This window comes from Amblyomma maculatum, chromosome 10 (assembly GCF_055883805.1).
Source record: "Amblyomma maculatum isolate TAMU_Amacu chromosome 10, ASM5588380v1, whole genome shotgun sequence".
Lineage (NCBI taxonomy): Eukaryota > Metazoa > Arthropoda > Arachnida > Ixodida > Ixodidae > Amblyomma > Amblyomma maculatum.
The window spans coordinates 38,489,743-38,512,302 of record NC_139353.1 but is presented as its reverse complement, the minus strand read 5'-3'; positions in this window follow the sequence as shown (position 1 = coordinate 38,512,302).

Below are 22,560 nucleotides of genomic sequence, written 5' to 3'. Positions count from 1 at the left end.
GGGAAGGAAAAGGAGCACACTCCAGTCAGTGCATGGAACTAGCACTTCGAAGCTGTCCGCTGCTAAGCAGCAGGAGAAGCCAGTGACCGAAAGCCAAATAGATGCAGTGTGTGCGAATAGTACGCAAGTGATGAAATGATTCTCTATCGATGCCCTGCTCTCTGTATAACACTCTAACATCCACGAAAAGAGGCGGCTCTTCAAAGCCAAAATACTTCTATATGAGTACTTCTGGGGTCGTAACGCCATTTACAAATTAGGGCAATGAGTTCTGGGTCGAAAGAATGGCCCCTTACTATCAAACAATTAGGCAAGAACAGGTTTTATGGTTTTCTGCAATTTAATATAACACTGCATAAGGACAACCCAGAGGGCTATGGAGCGAAAAACGGTAGGGGTAACATTAAGAGATAGAAAGCGTGCAGAGTGGGTCAGAGAAATAACTGAAGTTACCGACATTCTAGTAGAAATTAAGAAGAAGAAATGGACATGGGCAGGACATGTAGTGCGAAGAGAGGATAACCGATGGTCGCTGAGGGTAACAAACTGGATTCCAAGGGAAGGAAAGCGTAGCAGGGGGCGGCAGAAAGTTAGGTGGGCGGATGAGATTAAGAAGTTCGCAGGGGTCAAGTGGATGCAGCTAGCACAGAACCGGGTTAAGTGGAGAAATATGGGAGAGGCCTTCGCCCTGCAGTGGGTATAATCAGGCTGCTGCTGCTGATGATGATGATGAAGTGATCCGCTCAGTGCTTTTTGCGCAATTGGCAATCATGTCAATGATGAAGGATAAGGGACCCCCTAAGGTTCATTGTGGAAACCACGCAGTGTAAAATAAATTTAGTTTAGGACACTGCGCAGAAATGTACTACACACACAGCGCAGTACAGAACCCATAGAAGATATGAAAAAACGCAGCGCTAAACCAGCACCAAACTTATCGGCTTACCTGCCAGTCTAAACACCCTCAAATGCGCAGAATTAAAAGAACAATGCGCACTTACGGTGCTAGAAAAATATGAGAAAATACACCCGACACGCGTCAACAATCACTACACCTAAAATATTTTTAGAATTGGAATACACAGTGTGCGATAACAAATCTTTTTTTTTTTAACACTCTGCCATTTTATATGGTTGCATTATTGTGCTCGCCAACAAGTTGAGGATTCTATCTCTCAAGAATTGCGTCTAATTCTATATATGGTTTGGTGGCTTTGATATCACCGTAACCACGTTTTTCTCTTTCTGCCGCGTTCTGCTAAGGGAACTTCGATCCGGACACGCTTATCTTTGTTACCGTGCTCTTGTACTGATTTTGAGTCATCTGGCGGTTTTTAGACAGAAGAAACAATAAAGTACAATTTTTGTGCGTTATTTGTACACTGCAATAGTTTTTGCGAGACGTGGAAATACCACATTTCATTTCACTGAATAAAATAATCAAAACTCAGAGGGCAGTGAAAGGCAAGGCAAGGCAAGGCAAGGCAAGGTGGTACTTTCCGCTGACCATATATTAATACACTACAGCGAATTTACAGGCAGAATTTTCGTGCAGTGTTACAACTGGTACAAGATTAAAATTTACCGCATCCTAATATTATATAACTCTGCTTCAGTTTTTCGTCATTTTTCTGCAGAAAATGTCTCATCAAGCTTCCTACAACTGTTCTCTTCTAATCTACTTTTCATCTTACCGTCTGTTTCTCTTTTGATACTATAAGAGGTGTTTCTACATGAAGCAGTTAGCGTAATTTTCACAAAACACGACATCGCAAAGCTTGTATGTTGCCATTTCGGCAGCACTACTCAAAGTGGGGAATAGTTTGGAGTAGCAACTGGACATTCTTGGTAAGAATAATCGCATGCGGCTCTGGAATGCTGCTTTCTGACTATGTTATGCGTTGAGGGTTGAGTTGGGGTCCTTTACAAGATTATACGAACTGAGCCAAGTTTTGTAGTTCATGGAAACCGTTATCGTGAAGATCGAGATAACAAAACTGTTCCACTAATAGACATATAAAATATAAAAAATGGACACCATATTTCATTCAATTTGGTTAATACTTTTACCAAGATTCACATAAAAGCTAACCGCCGTGCTTGAATTTACACATACGGAAATTGCTGAAGAATGTATTATGTATTTCCTTTCAGCCTTAATATGATGTCACTTATAAATCTCCCATTGAGCAACACTCTAAATTTTATCTGAAACCTGATCCTTTATATTCTCCCTGGTTCCGATGGTTGTCGACTCCCGTAATATTTGTGTGGTAAGGAAGCCCTCGTTTACCTCCTTGCCTGCTCAAAATAATAATGAGGGCCTCGGTTCTGGCAATCGTTACGTCATATGTGGGATAAGAGGTTTCTAGCACAGCTCCCACCCACAATGTTTAGTTACGTCACACGTTAGACATAGGTTATGCAGGGCGTACAGCGTCTACGGCAGGTACGAGAGCGGGTGTATGTCTGGCGAACATTTCTCAGCTTACATTGTAATATTATACATGTATCGTTGGCGGTACAAGGTTGAACAACCTTCACCATAGAATTAAGCAAGAAATTTGAAGAATTGGCTTTGTATGTATGTTACTTTTATTCAATTTTCAAGAAGGAAAAGTGTTATAATAATAATACTAACTCTCACTATAAAGCAATAACGAACTTATTATAAAATGGTATTCTTCTTTATCATCTCCTTCGTTCATATTTATAACAAGGCACTGCAAGAACAAATAAGACACCTCTAATAACATCGTGACAATTGTAAGGGGATTCGTAAAAGAAAAAAAAGCATCGCCTGTCAAGTTAGCTAACGATAAAATGGTATTCTTCTTTATCATCTCCTTCGTTCATATTTATAACAAGGCACTGCAAGAACAAATAAGACACCTCTAATAACATCGTGACAATTGTAAGGGGATTCGTAAAAGAAAAAAAAGCATCGCCTGTCAAGTTAGCTAACGAAGTCCTTAAAAAAGTTCTGTGTCATGTTGTTGTTGTGTTCCAAGTGCTGTGCTCGTCCGTTTTGTTGTGAATGGAGCAGTGCGCGCTAATGAACAGGCCCGCACCCCTCTCCGCGCTTCGCCGGGAGGACTCGCCGCCTGCCTGCGCTCAGCGGGACGCCCCCCACGGCGGGCTCCCTCACTCTCCTCTAGTTATGAGAAACAAGCCCCATCCCCATCTCCGGCCTCCGTTCCCTCCGTTCTTCGCCCGGCAGTTCGGCCTACGCCTCGGCCGACGCTGGTCACACCCTCTTATCTAGTGAATAAACGAAGCTAACAGTTTAACAGTAGTGTGTACGTCTTTTATACATTGACGACGCGCAAACACAACAGTTGTCATCACAACTTGAGACTGAAAGGGTCATATTTTATTTTTCATTCGGGGGGGGGGGGGGGGGGATGGAGGGAGGGAAGCATTACGATCTTCCAGTATCAGTTTACAATAGAATAAACTTCTCTTTCATTGTTATCCGACGTAATCTACGCCACGTACACCTGAGCTATCATTTAATGGTTAACCTACATCAAGCGATTTAGGCTAAATAATAATCGATTCCTTCATTTCAAGCTCATCCTCGGCCATTTTCATCACGACCAGGCTAAACTCCTTGCTGGTCGATTCAGCGAAAAGGTACAGGCCTGTCCGTGGACCGAGGTGTCCTAAGTCATACGAGTCAGTCAGTCTTTTTGAATACTTTAGAGGTAAGTTTTGACGGCACTAGATCAGGTTCTTGATGTGGTTGGGATGTGGTTGTTTTTAGAGGTTGGAATTCCTAAAAAAACACATACTTAAATTATCGTCGTAAAGTACATACATACCTACCAGACAACGAGGGCACCATGCTGCAAGGCTTCATAAGGTACTCGCTTCAATTCGAGTTTGAAAGGTTCAATGCCAGCACTTTGCATATTTAGGGACACATGGGGACGAAATGGCAGCGGAAAAACTTTGACAACACAGCCGGTACCCGCTATAACCCAACATAAGGGAGAGATGGCATAACGTCGAACTTGAAATATACAGGGTGTTGCACAATTAGACCCGCGCTGTAGAATGCTTCTCCCAGCTAAACCGCGGAATCCTTGCAGTTCAGATTTCGCACAGAAATTGCATTTTGTCGCTAGTATTTTTTAATACTAAATTTGTTTGTGGTACTTGCCTGATTCGATCAGAAGAAGTAAAATATTCCCATCGCCTGCGGCGGCGGCGACACCAGACGAACCGCTGCCCCAGTGATGGGACTGGTGGCGCCACCTCATGCTGCTTACAACAACTCAAACCTTCTGCCAGAAACGCTCGCCCCCTCTTTTCCTGCTACAGAGTTGTTGTTAGCAGCATGAGGTGGCGCCACCAGTCCCATCACTGGGGCAGCGGTTCGTCTGGCGTCGCCGCCGCCGCAGGCGATGGGAATATTTTACTTCTTCTGATCGAATCAGGCAAGTACCACAAACAAATTTAGTATTAAAAAATACTAGCGACAAAATGCGATTTCTGTGCGAAATCTGAACTGCAAGGATTCCGCGGTTTAGCTGGGAGAAGCATTCTACAGCGCGGGTCTAATTGTGCAACACCCTGTACAATGCCTTTCTGCCTCTACATTTTCAACCGAAGATTCGAGAAGGTATGATGTTTAGAACAACCAAAAGGACATGATAAGTGAATAGACAGCTGAAGTTTGAAACGAAAGGTAGAAGTAGGAATAGACCGAAAGATGCTGGTTAGAGTTTTAGTGGAGATCAGAAAGAGATTATAAGCCTAACACAGGGCAATCGAAAATGTGCATCAGGAGTGAATCGGATGGCGACAATTAGCCTAAGTGAGAAAAGAATGCAATGCTACATTTTTTTCGCAAACACATCATGTCTGACGGATACTGGGAGGAATAGAATTAAGGCACAGCGGTTAAATATTAACATAAGAACAGCAATAAATTACGGTTTTCCCTGTTTAAACCCTCGAAATTTCCGGAGTTCTTTCTATTCTGTACCCATATGAAGACATACGATGACGTTCAATAACCTGTCATTATTATCTTACAACTCTGCATACTTTAATTATCGTACTCGGTCACGAAGAAGCTTGTATCAGTAATGCCAACGCTTTCATCGGTATGTGCGTCACAGCCTTTGAGCATACAATTTGAAAAATCTGCCATAAATTACCCATGGGAGACAGAACGCAAACTATGGCGTCTCCAGTTTCAGTTTAGTCGTTCAGTCGTGTCCGACTCTTCGTGACCCTATGGACCATGTCACGCCACGCTTTCCGGTCTCTCACTATCTTCCTAACACCACATAACTTCATCTGCAGTGCCTCGAGAATGCCATCTAACCAACGCGTTCGCTGCCTACCCCTTCTCCGGCGACCCTCAACCTTTCCCAACATCAAATCTTTCTCCAGCGACTCCTCTCTTCTCATCAGACGACCAAAGTAGCTGAGCTTTAACTTTAAAATTTGACCCTCCAATGAGCAGTCAGGGTTTATGGTCGACAATATCGACTGATTTGATCTTCTGGCAGTCCAAGGAACTCTCAAGAGTCTTCGCCAGCACCACAATTCAAACGCGTCAATTCTTCGGCGGTCAGCCTTTTTGACAGTCCAACTCTCGCATCCATACATCACAACTGGAAAGACCATAGCACGAGTTGTACGGATCTTGGTTGGTAGACTAATGTCTCTGCTCTTTACTAGGCGGTCAAGGCTCACCATTGCTCTCTTTCCCAGAAGCAGGCGTCTCCTAATTTCATGGCTGCAGTGTCCTTCCGAGGTAATCTTGGAGCCCAAGAACAGAAAATCTGTCACAGCTTCCACTTCTTGTCCATTGATGCTCCAGGACTTGATAGGGCAAGACGCCATGATCTTTGTCTTTTTAATGTTCAGTTTAAGCCTAAACTTCTCACTCTCTTCTTGTACGCGGATCAGAAGTCTCTTGAGTTCCACTTCACTTTCTGCCATTAAAGTGGTATCATCCGCATATCTAAGGTTGTTGATACGTTTTCCAGCAATCTCCACTCCAGCTCTAGACTCGTCCAGACCGGCCTTCCTCATGATGCACTCTGCATATAGGTTAAATAGGCAGGGCGACAGTATGCAGCCTTGCCTCACTCATTTCTCGATCGGAAACCAATCAGTAAGACCATGCCCAGTTCTGACTGTGGCCTCTTGCCCTTCATACAGGTTCCTGAGGAGACAGATGAGGTGAATTGGAACTCCCATCTCTTGGAGAGCTTGCCACAATCTGCTGTGATCTACGCAGTCAAACGCTTTCGCATAATCAATAAAGCAGAAGTAGATGGGTTTCTGGAACTCTCTTGCTTTTCCCATGATCCAGCGAAGGTTAGAAATTTGGTGTCTAGTTCCTCTGCCCTTGCGAAACCCAGCTTGCACGTCCGGAAGCTCTCGATCCACATACTGCTGCAGCCTACCTTGGAGGATTTTCAACATCACCTTGCTAGCATGCGAAATAAGCGCGATCGTGCGGTAGTTGGAACAATCTTTGGCACTGGCTTTCTTTGGAATGGGGATATAAACTGACCTCCTCCAATCCTGTGGCCACTGCAGGGTTGTCCAAATCTTCTGACATAATGTATGCAGAATGTTAACAGCGTCATGGTTGAGGTTTTGAAGCAACTCAGCTGGAATGCCATCAATTCCGCTAGCTTTGTTCTTAGCAAGGCTGGCTAAGGCCCATTCAACTTCACTCTTCAGGATGCTCGGCTCGAGATCAGTAATCACAACCGTCTTATGTTGGGTTTGCACATTCGGGTCCTTCTTGTACAGTTCTTCTGTGTATTCCTGCCACCTCTTCTTTATCTCTGAGGCTTCAGTGAGGTCCTTGCCTTGTTTGTCCTTTATCACACCCAGCTTAGCACAGAAGCTTCCTTTGATATCTTTGATTGCCTTATACAGATCTCCAGTGTTCCTTAATTGGCTGTTGTCCTCAACTGCTTGGCACTGTATGTTCAGGAAGGCATTCTTATCTCTCCTTGCTATTTTCTTAAAATCCGCATTGAGAACCTTGTATCTTTCTCTTTCCCCCATAACTTTTGCCATCCTCCTTTCCTCAGCTATTTGCAAAGCCTCTTCAGATAACCAGTTTGCTTTCTTGCATTTCTTTTGCTTTGGAACTACCTTAGTAGCAACTTCTTGTATTATATCACGAACATCAGTCCACATCTCTTCGGGCTCTCTGTCTTCCAGATCTAATTCTTGAAATCGATTCCTCACTTCAACAGCATATTCTAATGGAATTTGATCCAGATCATACCTGAAAGTCCTTCTAGTTTTCTGCGTTTTCCTCAATCGAAGCTTAATTTTGGCAACAAGAAGCTGATGATCGGTGCCACAATCGGCCCCAGGCCTTGTTTTTACTGCTTGTATAGCGCTTCTCCATCTCTGCCGGCAAAGAATATAATCGATCTGATTCCTGTACAGACCGTCCGGTGAAGTCCATGTGTACAGGCGCCTCTTGGGCTGTTGAAAATGAGTATTCGCTATGGTCAGGTTGTTTTCTTGACAAAACTCTACAAGCCTCTGCCCAGCTTCATTTGGCTCGCCAAGACCGAACTTGCCTATAATTCCGGATATTTCTTCACTCCCGACCTTAGCATTCCAGTCTCCTATGAGAAAAACGACGTCTGATGATGGGGTGCGGTCTAAAAGGCATTGTAGGTCCGCATAAAATCTCTCAACGTCAGCTTCTTCAGCAGCAGTGGTCGGTGCATAGACTTGGATAACTGTTATGTTGAAAGGCTGACCTTGGATCTGAAGTGAAATCATTCGGTCGTTTTTGTGGTTGTACCCTAGCACTGCTTTGCCCATTCTTCTTTTTACTATGAGAGCAACCCCATTCCTTCTCTTGGATTCGTGCCCACAAAAAAAGACATAATGGTCGCCGGAGTTAAATTCTCCCATTCCGGTCCACTTGAGCTCGCTGATACCCAAGATATCAATGTTCAATCTGTCCATTTCTCGCTTGACGACATCCAGTTTACCCATGCGTCATAGATCTTACATTCTATGTTGCTATGTGATATATCTCCTTGCAACATCGGACTTTCCGGTCGATTCCCGACACATCCACAACTGAGCGTCCTTTTGGCTTTAGCCCAGCCGCTTCATTCGTCCTGGAGCTACTAGGAATCGCCCTTTGTTCATCCCCAGTAACATGTGGGACGCCTTCCAACCTGGGGGGCTCATCTTCCGGCGCCATATCATTAATGGTATTGTGACTGGCCATAGGGTTTTCTTGGCAGGAAATACTGGAGTGGGTTGCCATTACCTTCTCCAGTAAATCACATTTTGTCAGAACTCTCTGCCGTGACCTGTCTATCTTGGGTGGCCCTACACAGCAGAGCTCACGACTTCATCGAGTTTCGCAAGCCCCTCCGCCACGACAAGGCAGTCATCCATGAAGGGGATGGCGTCTCCAGTGAACAATAACTATACTCTGCTTGAATCAGGTTCTCTAAAACACGAGACAGTGAGGCGATGGTGCCTGTAAACAAATTTGGGACACATAAGCAGTAAAAACAACGCATTATATTGCAGACAAGCAAAGTTAAAGCTAGGACACTTGATAAAAAACACGATTTCAACAACAAGTAACATTCGTTAATTCTTTTATCACTTATAGCTGGCTAAACCATATGTCAACCTCCGCAAAGTGACCTACGGGATAAGGCAGGTGTGGAAGCGCAACTTTACAACGAATACGGCAAAAAACTACGCCCCTAACCTGAAAAATGCAGATGCCGTCTTTATGTTCTATAAGCCGGCTTAAAAGTACAAAATACGGTATTACACTTTAAACTAAGCTAACCTAATTGATGGAGATGCTTGAGAAGTTGAAATGTGTCAAAGCACTTACGGTGCATCGAAGGAGTACCCGCAAGAGGTTTTCGCGTATGTGCCACAGATGGTGCTGAACATCCTGTAACTCGCGTTATTTATGCTGACAACCAAGCTGTTGAGAATCATGATGTGCGTGTAGATGAGGATGTCGCACAGGCCATCGACAGGGTACATGACTTTATCCATGGCCGTCTGGTCCACCGAGCACAGCAATGGAGGAGGTGTAGTCGTTGTGGCTGTTGGGAGAATGGCGCATGTGTACGAGTTCTGTATGAGTAATAAGGCAGAACGAGAGAGAGAAAATGGAGGCACAGTGTGGAAAAGCATTGAACAAGTGAGGGGGGGGGGGGGGGGGGGGGGCTCAGCACGCAAGTTGAATGAGCGTTTTGACAAGAAGGCTTGTCTTCGTTTAATCGTTAGTAATAAGTAAATAGTTTTTTGTGTTAGTGTAAAGTAACTTTCTGCGTCGCATGGGCACATCTGTATGATGAACGACCAATGTGAGTCACCCACAAGAGAGAAAGAAGGACGTATGATTTCATATTGCAGCCCGCATTGCAAAACGACGCCCCGCCGCGTATCCTCTGTGACGTCACACGAGCATTACAAATGGGCTGTCGCTCTCGTTGGGAGGAGCCTCTCGATTCCGATCTTTAACGCGTTTTTTTTTTTTTTGTAATTGCGCCGCTCGCTAGGCACTAATGCTTTACGTGCAGAATCACAGACCTGCATATTATTCACAGAAGTGCGAAACAGCAATACATCGACCGACCCTGTAATTACCAATTTAAAGCCCATTTAACTAAGCCGTACGACGTGTCTGCGTGGCCTCGGAGTAGCATACCTGCATCAACATCCAAGAACACAGGAAGGCTGATTCTGATTCCACCTTCCCAATTCAAATGAGCAACCCTAACTTCTCACCTGCTCCCAACCCTGCGATAACATATGGTGTCGTTACGTCGAACAAACCATCGAAGAATCAGGGCTCGGCATTCCGATGCCAGCTACAAACTGCCAGCGCTAGGACCGCGGTTTCTGGCTTGCGACGCGGATGCCTAAACCTGATTGTCGGCATAACATCTCCTAACGGTATTGCGTCAGTAATGCTGATCGACTGATTTAGAATTCGGGAATTTCATCACTTTTCAATCAGTAGTGTTGGATAAAAATACTAGGGCCAATATTCCAGGGCACCTCTATTATACTAACGATTTATTTTTGTGAATCGCGTTTACAATATTCTTCGAGGGACGATGCTCCGGTGACATGCATTAGAGCTTACTAAGAATCTGTGACTCTCTGTAAACTTTTTGTTTTTAAATAGCTATGGTGCATGTTCTCCTTAGGCAAAGCGCAACAAATTCGTGTGCCATGGTGCTTACTGGTTTTCTGTATTGTGCTGAACTATATGAGGGGTAATGCGTTTCTTGTAAAACAGATCAAGGAATCTACAGCATTCGCTATGTTTTAGCTGTCTCCGACACACGCTCCTGCGTCCTTTCTAAAAAGCGAAGGTTCTATTTTTATTTTCATTTTATATCATTTTAATTTTTTCGGCCTACATGCAATTTTTCACGCATATATTGAGTCAGTGTCCTCCCGACTGTAGCGAAAATGCTCAGTAATGCAGAATAATAGAAGTGAGTTATAGGAAATCATCTGGGGAGAGGAGCAGCTTACAAGAGGTTTCCTGATGATGTTTCATAATGCCTCGTAAAGGCAACAAAAGCCCTGGAACCAATTCTGGCCTCTTCTTTCCATCCCTCCAACAAACTGCGGCTGCATACATTTTCTAGTTTGTGTGTGCGCGTGCGGGGAGGGGGGGGGGGAGTGAATTGTTTTCGTAGGGGATCTTCGTCAGTTAAAATTTCAATGAAACCAAAGATCAGAATTCGCATGCGCTGTTGGAGCCTTGCCTTCCACAGTATTGTAACAACACAATTACTCCAAAAAAAAAAAAAGCTAATTCACGGTCAAATAATTCAGAGCCTAGGAAGTGCTCAGTTTAGCTTAAACCGATACAAATGCTTCCGAACTACCTGACCTAATGGCGTCAAAAACATCAGCACGCTCGAAGTCCGGTATAGTGGAAAAGCATTCAGCACTTCAGTTACACGTCAGCGTCGTCTTCAGCAATGAATAATTTCTTTCAATTTAAAAAAAATATATATATTACTAAAATTGTGCTTATGTGTAATGAACCTATGCGTGAGCTATGAGATTCTCCGCAGTTATAGGCTATGGGTTAGATTGAAGCACCTGTGCTTCAGTGCAAAGACATTACACAGAAAATGACATATTCGTATTTTGCGATTACGCACACACGGCCGCCGCAGAATTGATCGGACCTGTGAGGCTAACATATCACCAGAGAGCAAATGCTTCTGGTCCACTGCATCGGTTCCACCCTGATTAATCCAGTTAAATTAGAAGCGCCACTAATGGCTTCACTACAAGTCATTTCCTCCAACACATGCGACCTCACATTGCGCAACGTTGCATTTCATAGCAATACTCACTCGGAGTTGGGCTAGAGGACGATTGTTGAGCCTGCATATAGAACGGCAAGTAAGTAAGAAGGACATGATTAAAACGGGGACAATCAGCAAAGAGTTTCACCACAGAAAAAACACCATAAATAGGATTCCTTATGCAACAGCCATACCCTGTCTGCTTTCTGATCTCGCGCTGAGGTGGGATGGGGTAGATGGTTTGAGTGCCTGATTTGATGAAATATGGTTTACGTGCCGACGTGAAATGATGGGGAGAGCACTCGCAATGTCAATACTCTACCTATGACAGGGAGTTGAGCTGAACTCGTCTTTTAATGCGTGGCCTAGTTCACATTCATGTTAGTGGCATCAAAAAACATTGCAGTTCTTGGACAATTGTTCAAAAACCGTCACTGATTCCCATCTCTGCGCATACAATGCAGACGTAGAAATACTAAATCGCGTATGAACGCAGAATGCAGTATAAGGCAAAATGAAATGATAAATTTCATAAATATGCAAATCATCATAATCAGCCACACTATACCCACTGCCGGCGAAGGCCAGTCTTATTTTCCTCCAATTAACCCGGTACTGTGCTAGCTGTATCCAATTGACCCCTGTGAAATTCTTGCCTTAATCCACCCACCTAATTTTCGGCTGCCCCCTGTTTCGTTTATCTTCCCTTGGAATCCAATTGGCTACTCTTAGAGATCATCGGCTATCCTCTCTTCGCCCTACATGCCCTGCCCATGCCCATTCCTTCTTCTTGATTTTCACTAGAATGTCAGTAACTTGTTATTTCTCTGACCAACTCTGCGCGCTTCCTATCTCTTAACGCTAGACCTACCATTTTTCATTACATAGCAGTCAGTTTTCAAAAGGCTTGATACATGAAACGTGAACCGCAGCACACGGCAGCGCAGACGCTATTCATACCTGCCTAGGGTGTAAGAGGGACCACATATTTGCGAACATGATGTTAGTGCATCAGAAACGGGTTTGTGCCCGATTTTGTAGCGTATAGGTTATTTTCGAATTCTTCGATTTTCTTATGGTGGCACGGCATCTTTTTCGATCAACCGCTATGAAAAAAACTTGCCGCCAGTGGTTCGAGCAGAGGTAGAGGCAACATGTTGTGCTTCGCTAACCGCTGCGTCAAACCTTGCAAACTTCAGATCTTGAAGAGCTGCTAGCATTTCACACTGCGTTTCGTACGTCTTAATAATCCGCAAACATAATTTGCCACTAGTTTAGCAATGTTTTTCTTTGCATACTTTTCTTTGCAACGTCTTTTCTTAATAATAATAATAATTGGTTCACAGGAAGGGAAAGGTGCAGTATCTGTCACACGTGTTTGTGGACACCTGAACCGCGCCGTAGGGGAAGGGAGGAAGGTGGGAGTTAAAGGTTTGGTTTGGTTTGGTGTGTGGGGTTTAACGTCCCAAAGCAACTCAGGCTATGAAAGACGCCGTAGTGGAGGACTCCGGTAATTTCGACCACCTGGGGGTCTGAATAACTGATTTTAAACTGATTTTATTTATAGAAAGGGAAAGGCGCGGTAACTGTCTCACTTGTTTTTTGTGGACACCGCAACCGCGCTGTAAGGGAAGGAAGGAAGGTGGGAGTGAAAGTGGAAAGAGAGAAAGAGGAGCCGTGGGGGAGGGCTACGGCGTAATTTCGACCACCTGGGGATCTTTAACGTGCGCTGACATCGCACAGCACACGGACGCCTCTTCGTTTCGCCTCCACCGAAACTCAGCCGCCGAGGTCGGGTTCGAGCCCGGGTATTCCGGACTGTAGTCGGTCGTCTTACCACTGCACTACCCCGGCGGGGCAACGTCTTTTCTTACCTAGCTAAATATTTTCAGTACATTTAGGATTTAGCAAGAGGAGTTATTGTATGCGCTAAAAATTGATTATTTTAAAAGAGAGCTGTTTTAAACTAAAGTCCAACCTACTCACCCAACAAGCCACTTTATTACAAAATTGTCTGAGGAGTTCAAGACATCTGGACAGGTTAGCATTAGTAGCCGCGCCTAGTAAAGTTCAACCACCCCTTAATATTTTGCTCACCCTATTTGGCGTGGATGGAGAGGGTCTAGACGATCTGGAAGGTCCAGAGGGTCCAGCACGCCCGGATGGTCCAGATGGGCCAGAAGAGCCGCCGCCACCACCACTTTCGATGACAGTGGCTTCCTCCTCAGAATCGACTGAAAGAGACGCTTTTATTTACAATTCGTTTTCTCTGTTGATGAGAGGGCACCAGAAATATCCGCTGAGAGCGCGTGAAGCAGTCCTACCGCGGTAACCTCAAACTTCGATTACGCAGAATGTACGAAGAAAGCTTCTCTATATCCAGTATTTTAATATGCCTATGGCCTCTCCGGCCTATTAAACATATACAGTAGTAAAACAGCTGTTGGAAAATACAGTTTATCGAAACAGCCAATTACGCTGAGCAAGGAAAACTATATATTCTGATTCGCGTTTACTATTATTGGGACAATACTGAATATATGTTTCCAAGAGCTAGAGTAGCCCTTGGATAAATGAAGTCCTGCCAAGCGACAGAAGGAAATTCGAGATAAAGGAGCGGCTTTTGAATGAGGTGTATTGAAATCATAAAAAAAGAATTCCTTCGGCATGCGCCGTTAAAAAAAGTAGAGATGGCACTATTGTAGTTTTTCCGAATTCTGAAAATTCGGAAAACCTATTAGAAAAATCAGTAATATCAAGCGCCACCAAGTACTGCAAGCGCGGGTCTATATTAGGTTGAAGACAAATGCACCAAATAGAGGGCCAGTGGTAGTTTTGTAGACAAAAATGTAGCGCATGTGCTATTTAAAGAAACGACAGACACCATATCTCGGCAAAGATAAAGATATTGATTCTTGCATAAAAGTGCAGATGCTGGGCAGGCAGTTTGTAAAACTTACGATGCGAAAATATAAAGCGAAATTTTAGTGCCAACGCGCCGCTTACCACGGCCAAACGTTAGACTCTGTAAAAGACCTCCTATGCTCAGGAAAAAAAATTTGCTGGAGTGGAACAAATTTGAAACAAGCAATTCATTGCAGGGAGAAAGTGAGTGGTGCCAAACACATCCTAAATCGAGCTTACAAATCTGAGAGGGTAAGTGTTGTAAAAGATAAAATGTCTTAGCTTTTCAAGTATTTCAGCCTGTATAACCCCTCGGGAACCATTTTTCTTGTTTCTGAAATCTCTGACAATCTATGCACACTCTCCCTGAATCCCTGAAGTACATCCGCGCATCGCCTGCGCCTGGATCAGTACTGTAACCGGCCATTCTGGTGCTCCATGTATTATGGAAACTCGTCTGCATAATTTGGTCAAAAGGGACATCATCCTTATGGCTTCAGGTACCTGAAGCCATACTATTTAAGCGGCGACTGCTGATGTTGGTTTGTTGCAATACTCCCCAAAAGAAAACTCCTCTCAGAGTTTATTTACCCAGCAAACAAGACAGTTTAAACTCCATGACAAAGTCTTTTCCATCTAAGAAAGTTTGAACTGGTAATGTGTCCGCATCTAACTTGAAGAAGAATGTTTAGAATCCTGGTTGCAAATGCATCTTCAATATGTTCAGTCAGTACGTTATCGAGACCTGCACAGGGATGCCCGAAAACGTTAAAATATAGGTCACAATAAAGATTTTTATTATTCCCCTAAAAAATGCGATAAATCAGTTTCGAATGCTTCTAGTGGAGCATCCCGCTGAGCCTTTTTATATTCACTGTTTTGTTTTAAACACTTGCACTGCAGCGCGGCTCCACCCATACCTTCGTCATTGTGCCCAAGTGCCACTTGCAAGCTCCAAACATAATGTCACCCATTATGAATAATAAGCCAGGTGTTCTCTCTACGTCTGCGAAATTCGCGATGATATTGTGGCGTAATTCGGCTGGAAACAGTGCAAGACAAGTTAGAGGCCTGCTGCCATGGCTGTGCTACTTCCAGCTCAAAGCGCTATTCGGCAAAATATCTGTGCAGGAAAGCAGGCATTCTACTCAAACATCCGTGCTGTTGACACTAAGAGGGCTCACCACTCTTCTTACGAAATACATGCCACGTTGGAGTTCAAAAAATGTCGCCGCGAAGAGAATTGTGCTAAACCTGTGTCCTGCCTTAAACATTAGCAGGCGCTGACGAATAATTCTTAGGCAGCATCCTTAAATGACGGGAACGATCGTGAAAATCATTTTAAGCGTAACGTGCCCGCATATCAATCAGCTCCACCGGCAGGCCTCCGCGACAATCATCGCGTAACTTAGTGTGGAAGTATTCACGTCTATGTCTGCAAGAACAACAGTGTGGTAGAATACTACACCATATATCAATAACCATAGTGTAATCCATCCACGTTCCGTCGAATTTAACGTTTTGTGCGTTCTATACTCACGTAAATGTTTCCTATCGTCACATATACTAACTTTGTGAGCATGCTGTTTTTTATGTTTAGAATAATGCAACACTTGGCCCATGTCACGCATCCCGAAAGCATGAAATACGTAAGATAAACGCACAAAATAACAGTCAGGAATGCTTTAGTTGATCAAAGATATTTGTCGCCTGCTACTGATGGCAGCTCGCTGCATGGGCAACAACTACTTCCACCCCTGGCATGAATGTCCTTAGAAATGTATTTGTGTCTTCAGACGGCTGTCTAATGTCACGTGCATTTACCGCATAAGATTTCTACCACCCGCATTATCAGCAGCGCCACGAAGGCATGCCACATCGAACACCCCAGCATACCTGAGCGATGTAACGTCTCATCTTTGTATAGGAGGAACACAGAACGGTTGCTTACGCATTTTCCCGTGTAGCGTTGTGTCTATGAGAGTCACTTCTTTCCGCCCTAGTGACTTTCCGCTGAATATATTATTTTTCAATAGCATCAACGCTTCAAAATATCTACTTCTGTGACAAAAAAAATGCTCATATTGAATTTCCCGATTATCATTAAAACATTCCGCAATGAGGCATTGCCTCTCCTGTGATTGGAATGCGAGGTCTTATGTGGTCAAACAAGGGTAGCTTGCGGTTTTATAGAATCTCCGGCACATTCCAGAGTGAGACCAAGGAGAATCTATATGGCTCCATGCACCTAAGGCGATACTGCACTTATTTATGGCACAAAAAATATTATTGACTGGCAAAAACTCACAGTCACCGGTGAAGCCAACCAGGAAGACGACTAGGGCGACAAGTCCGGAAAGAAGTATAAAGCAGCACAGGTATATGAAATGAGTTCTGTCATCTCTGCAGAAAGCGAGTGTAAAAGAGGATCAGAGAGTCATTTTCGCTGAAAGGATAGTCTATGTATTGAGATTGCAAAGTTTTATCCTCACAGAACAGATCTGACACGTATGAAAAGAACTGCGTTTCAAACATTACATTTTGCCCACCCCAGTCAACTATTCAGAAAGGTTAAAGAAGCATACATAGCATCATTGTGCACTGATCTGCGAATTGCCATCGGATATTAATCATGCACTGATTATTACACAGCAAACATCTAGCTTTCATAACTGGGCAGTTCGTACTGACACCACTGCCTATTCCGCTCACTGTCTGCTTGACTTTGACCACTGGGGATCACTGACCGTAGCGTTTACAAACCTTTCCACGTGGTCATGCATTATACTTCGGCTATCATGGTGCTAGAAGCATGAAAGTTAGCTTAGTGTGCAACATCCCTCATGTACTGCCCATGAGAAATACTGAGGGATGGTTTATTGCCGATGTTGTGCATGAGACAAAAATGTGGGAATCAATGTAGTAACATAGCACAAATATAATTTTTACACCGCAAGAATATACGTCAAAACAAGTAATGTGTTCCAACGCTTCAGAAACGAAGTTGACGCGGGATGGCCTCGCGCATTCGTCAATAAATCTGCGATGCGGCTGCAAGAAATGATTTCAAGGCAGAGTTTGACATATAATATTGTGGAAGTTCTGCTTTTGCAAATAAGTGCCTTGCTACCACGTACGACCTATATGGCTGGCTGAAAAAGAAGGTGAAATGTAGCAAGGTTGCAAAACTATGCATTTTTTATTGTGGATAAAAATCGTGGGTTCAAATTAAGAAGCAATTTAATAACTTTTCCTTGCCAGAGCAGAAACTATTGAGTACCATGTGGAGGCTTACAGTCTAATTTACCCTGCGCTTAATACCTCACCATACCGAGTCAAATGCAGAATTTCGTTTGAAAAAATATACCCGACAGAACATTGTTCAACAGCGCATAATCGCATGGGCAGGACCTTAAATACATGCAGTTGTACTTGTATTAAGTGCTCTCGTTCGTATTGCGCCTCTACAAAATTCACTAAAATGAGAAATGCGTACCTGTCATCGACAGAGTGGCGTAAATATTTGAAAAGGACTCCTCACCAGCCACATTTGTTACTCAGCATTGACCCAATAGCTCCAAAGAATGTCGCAGGCCTATTTTATCAGGATCATCAGCCGGACAATGCTCACTGCAGGACGAAGGCTTCTCTCATATGCCTCCAATTAGCCCGGTCTGGTGCTAGCTGCATCCAGTTGAGTCCTGGGAAGTTCTTAGCATCATCCGATCCACCTATCTGCCGCCCCCTGCTACGTTTTTTTACATTGGAATCCAATTTGTTACCCTTAGCGACCATCGGTTACACTCTCTTCTCACAACATGCCCAGCCCATGCCTGTTTCCATTTTTTGACTTCCGCTAGTATGTCAAAACTGGAGTTATACATAAAGAAACGTTATAACCCTCTAATGCCAGACTTTGTCAAATCATTTAACAGGTGCATAGGTGCACACCTCTACCAAGACGATACGGGGGTAGTTCAGCTTGAGGTTTCAGAGAGCGGAGACAGGAGACAAGGCTTTCACATAACAGGCCTTTCCTGCAGGCACCAGCCGACACTGCTCGAACGTCGTCGTCGTCTTCGCCAAAACTACCAAGATTCTTCTTTTTCCTTCTTATGCGCATATCATCCTCGCTGCTACTGTCATCATTGTGAATTAGACGCACTGTCGTTGTCGCAGCTACTATCATCATTATCACTGTCTGACTGCATCGCCGTAGTAATTGCAACTATTATCCTCAGGCTAGACAAGGAGTATCACGATCGGTTTTTCAGGAATATGGCGTGGCGCAGTAATTTCGGCGCTCGGCTGAGGATAGGAGGAATAGTGGTCCGATTCCTTGTGGAGAGAGACGTTTTTAAATTCGTGCGGACACCTCCGAAGTCTACGCGCCTAGTAAGGCTTTCGCCTTAAATCTATATACGGGCACCTTCAAGTTCGCCACATCAAAAAGCGGTCGTAGTTTCCAGGATTGAACAAGCGTCTTTGTGTTCAGGAGCCGAGTGCCCTAACCACTGAGCACGGTGTAATCTGCACTGCAGAAATGCGAAAGCATGAGCTGCACATGGTGCATCACGTTTCTCTCATTCTCATTATCAAGTAAATGCACCGGCATTATCATGACTATTTTCTTTATCACTAATTGCAGCGTCTTCCTCATCGCAGTAGTCATCCTCACGGTAGACATATAAGGAGAATTATGAGGTACGTTTCACGATCCCTGGCGCGATGCAGTTGGTTGAAGCGCTGGGTTGGGGATCTGACGAATGGAGGTTTGATTTCGGGTGTATAGAGGGTTTCTATTTTCCTAAGGACGCCATCAGGAGGATTGATAAGTTACGTATCAGTGCACAGGCTCGATGCACTGATCCCATTAACAGATCACATGCAAATATCTTGCGCACAACTCTCGCGCATGGGACTTCGTTTCATGATCCAAGAGAGGCTTTCGCTTCAAAAAAGAAATACTATAGGTATTGAAATGGGAGGGAGGCTTCATGTACTTACGATTGCTGCTGTTCGTCGGATGCTAAAGAAATGTACAAGATATTCAGATTGCTTGTGAGACCAAACACTGAATGTGCTCGTAGATAATGTTTTCATGCTGTTATCACAAAGTTTGACGTACTATTTTTGCGACAGGCGAGAGGTGACTGGTGATTCAGTGTTCAGAAGGCAAACAAAGCTTAATCGATTCTCCGTGCTTTTGGAGCCATAACATAGATCATTAAACTCCTTGTAGCAGAGAGCCCTCTGAGAGCATAGCTTAGTGAAGACGAAGTCATGAAAAGTTACTTTTTAAGGATCACTAGAGCAGCCCCCGCAAAAAAAAAACAAAGCAATTAATGCAGTATGGAAGTTTTTTTCTCCAACATACCGTACGCAAGCAAGCGCGGAAGCCGAGCATTGCGCTTATAACAAGTTGGTATGTATAGATAACATTCGTTTTTATAATGGAAGCATTTATGCATCATTCTTCTTCGTCCGCCGTCAAGTTTAGCTTTACGAACGTACACATTCGCCAGTTAGACGAGTTGGTTATGAACATCTAGAGCTAGTCTAAGCGCCCTCTAAAACGGCTGTCGTTGAACCATGATTACTTACGCATTCTGGACATCTGGCCTGCAAAGGAGGAAACAAAACACAAACTGAAACTTGCGCTGCCCAACCTGCCTGTGTCTGCATAATTATATGAGCCGTTGATGTTAAAAACATAAGTGTTCTGCACGTATTGACGTAACGGGCAGTAAGTACAGATTTTGTAGAGGTTACTGTCATTGGCCTGTGGGAGTCTGATTCGAGGCTCTGTAGCAAACGTATTCTCTTGTGAAAAGATCATGAGAAAAATGGTAAACAAGGCTAATGCTAATGAGCAATTATTCTCAGCTGCATTAGACTAACTCTACATTTTGAACAATCACATAGTACTAGTCACCCCCGGTAATGGATGCGTGAAACAGCTCCGATTACTGCATTAATAGGACAAGTACATTCTGGCTACTTGGCATCACGTAGATGTAATGCAAATGCGCTAAGCGTTTGTCAAAAGCGTGCATCCGCTGGCAACAACTGCAGCTAAGCGAATCCATGACTTTGCTCTCCGGTACATTTACGTACCTGTCTCTCCCGCCTGCATCATGGACGGCTCTGGAAAAGCGGACTGGTCGGCTGTGGAACAAAAAGGAGCGTTGCTCAGAGAGTGTTTAACTTGAGCAAAGTTGTGTTTCACTAACAATGTTTTGATTTGACAGCTGAAATGATGACGCGAGATAGCGAGGCTTAGTTCTAATAATTTTAAGACTCTTTGGTACTGCACCCCCGTCTCTCTTGTTTTGGTAATCGGAGTCCCAAATTTTACTTTCCGACGCGATGAGTCAACGGGTTTGAGCGGCAACCTGCCGTTGCAAATTTCTGCAGCCTGCTTACGTCCTGTGAAACAAATTAACTTTGGTACCGCAAGCGCGTCCATTTTAAGAGCACTAGTCTCCCGAATATCGATACCACTCGACAGGTGGTGGGAAGATCAATTTTTCCGATTAAAGGAATGAGAAGGCCTGACGGAGCCCGGGCGACCTTCTGCGGTCGCGACCAATCAAACGCTCAGCGATAAATACGGTGCGAAGACATATCTTAAGATTGGCAGATATTACAATTTGCTTCTCCTTCCAGGAAGAGAAACTGAAACAAGAAAGTAGCCGCGCTTCCGAGCAAAGGAAGAAAAAAAGTCACGACAGGCAAACACGCAGACTAGCAGCTTTACCGATCGAAAAAAAATGCAAGGCGTCTCAGCTACAGTCATAACGTGAACAAGTTCCGGACAAGATATCAGACATCATCTAATAATTCACGGATAAGAAAATCGCTTTAATCTGAGCCGCCCCAAAAAGTTAAAACCGAAATCAAACCTTTAAAGTCCTCATATTCCCGTCAAGCGGGACATCAAAAAAGGGGGTGTATGCCATAAAGCCCACTTACACACCCGGTAAGCCGATAAAGATAAAAAGCAAGCAAATCAAGCAAAACATAACAATATTGCCGGGCTGTTTCATTGAAAAACAGTTCAAAACGGCACGGCGTCACAAAAGCGTAAAACAATCCAATCAGCTCAGCGAGCTCTTGTATGAAGCAAAAAATACGGCGAGAAGGTATAACGCCGGACTAGCACAAAACAGTGTAATAAGCTTAGGCTTAGGAAATCCTAGTTTGAAATAATAAAAGCGGGAAAAAATAAGGCGTCGATAAGAACAACAGAAAAGCAACTAAAAGAAATGCCGACGATTACGTTACTTTATAATGCGAAATTTCAGCGCAGCTCATCAGCTTTTCAATAGAACGAGGCAAAAAATTTGAACAAAGCATTACAGACTTTTTATTTTTCACACACATTCCTTTTTCCAAAAAAACATTCAACAAAAATTTCTTGACCGAAACTCATATTTGGCCTGCGCTAGAACAGGAAAGTCAGCGGTGGCACTAGGCGAAGTAACTGTGCACGCAGCGGCAGACGAAGGACTTCCACCGGTTGCCTCGCTCATGGCTTAAAAAGAACTGACAGAAATAAACTATACATATAGGCAGGTTATTCGAAGCGGCGAACGGCGGTGGCTATGCGTTTCGGCTTGGGCGGTGCGGAATACCGAGCGTTGCATCGAACATAACCAGCGTTCCGTTGAACGCATCAAAGTTCACCTTCCTTCTAGGCAGAATCCTCAATTATACCGGAAGTATGCGATGCCGGCAGACGCTTTCCTGCCGCACTCAGTCAGCCATCCGCGGCGGCGCGCACATGCGCAGTGCAGAACCTAGCTACGAGGGACAACGGCGACGACAACGCCGCGAAACGCAGGAACGCGCTCCAAAGAGCTACGCTCTAAAACAACTCGCAACAAAAACTACAGCGCTAGTCAAAGGCACACTGAAAGAGTATATATAGGTCAGATGTATCGCGCACTAGCCTATTGTTGCCTGTGACGTCCTACCAGCATGCTCCACCTTGAGTACATCTCCACTCACCCATGGCTAGAAGGTTGACCTGGAAACGGCAAGTCTAGAATGGAGAACCAGGGAAGAGAACCAAGGGCAGGAAGAGCGGAAGAGCAGCACAGAAGCAACGGTTCGTCGAGCTGCGAAAAAACTCTGGGTTCTTCTCACGCAGGCAGTACGCAGGCAGTTGAAGACCCGCGGCGCGCGTTTCTAGCTCGAGCGGTGTAATGACGCTTCTTCCTCATCTAGCATAACAGGGCACTTCTCGATGAAAAAGAACGAACAGCGATTGTCTGGGTCACAAAATATTTCTTCAAAACAAATGGTTGGCTTTGAGAAG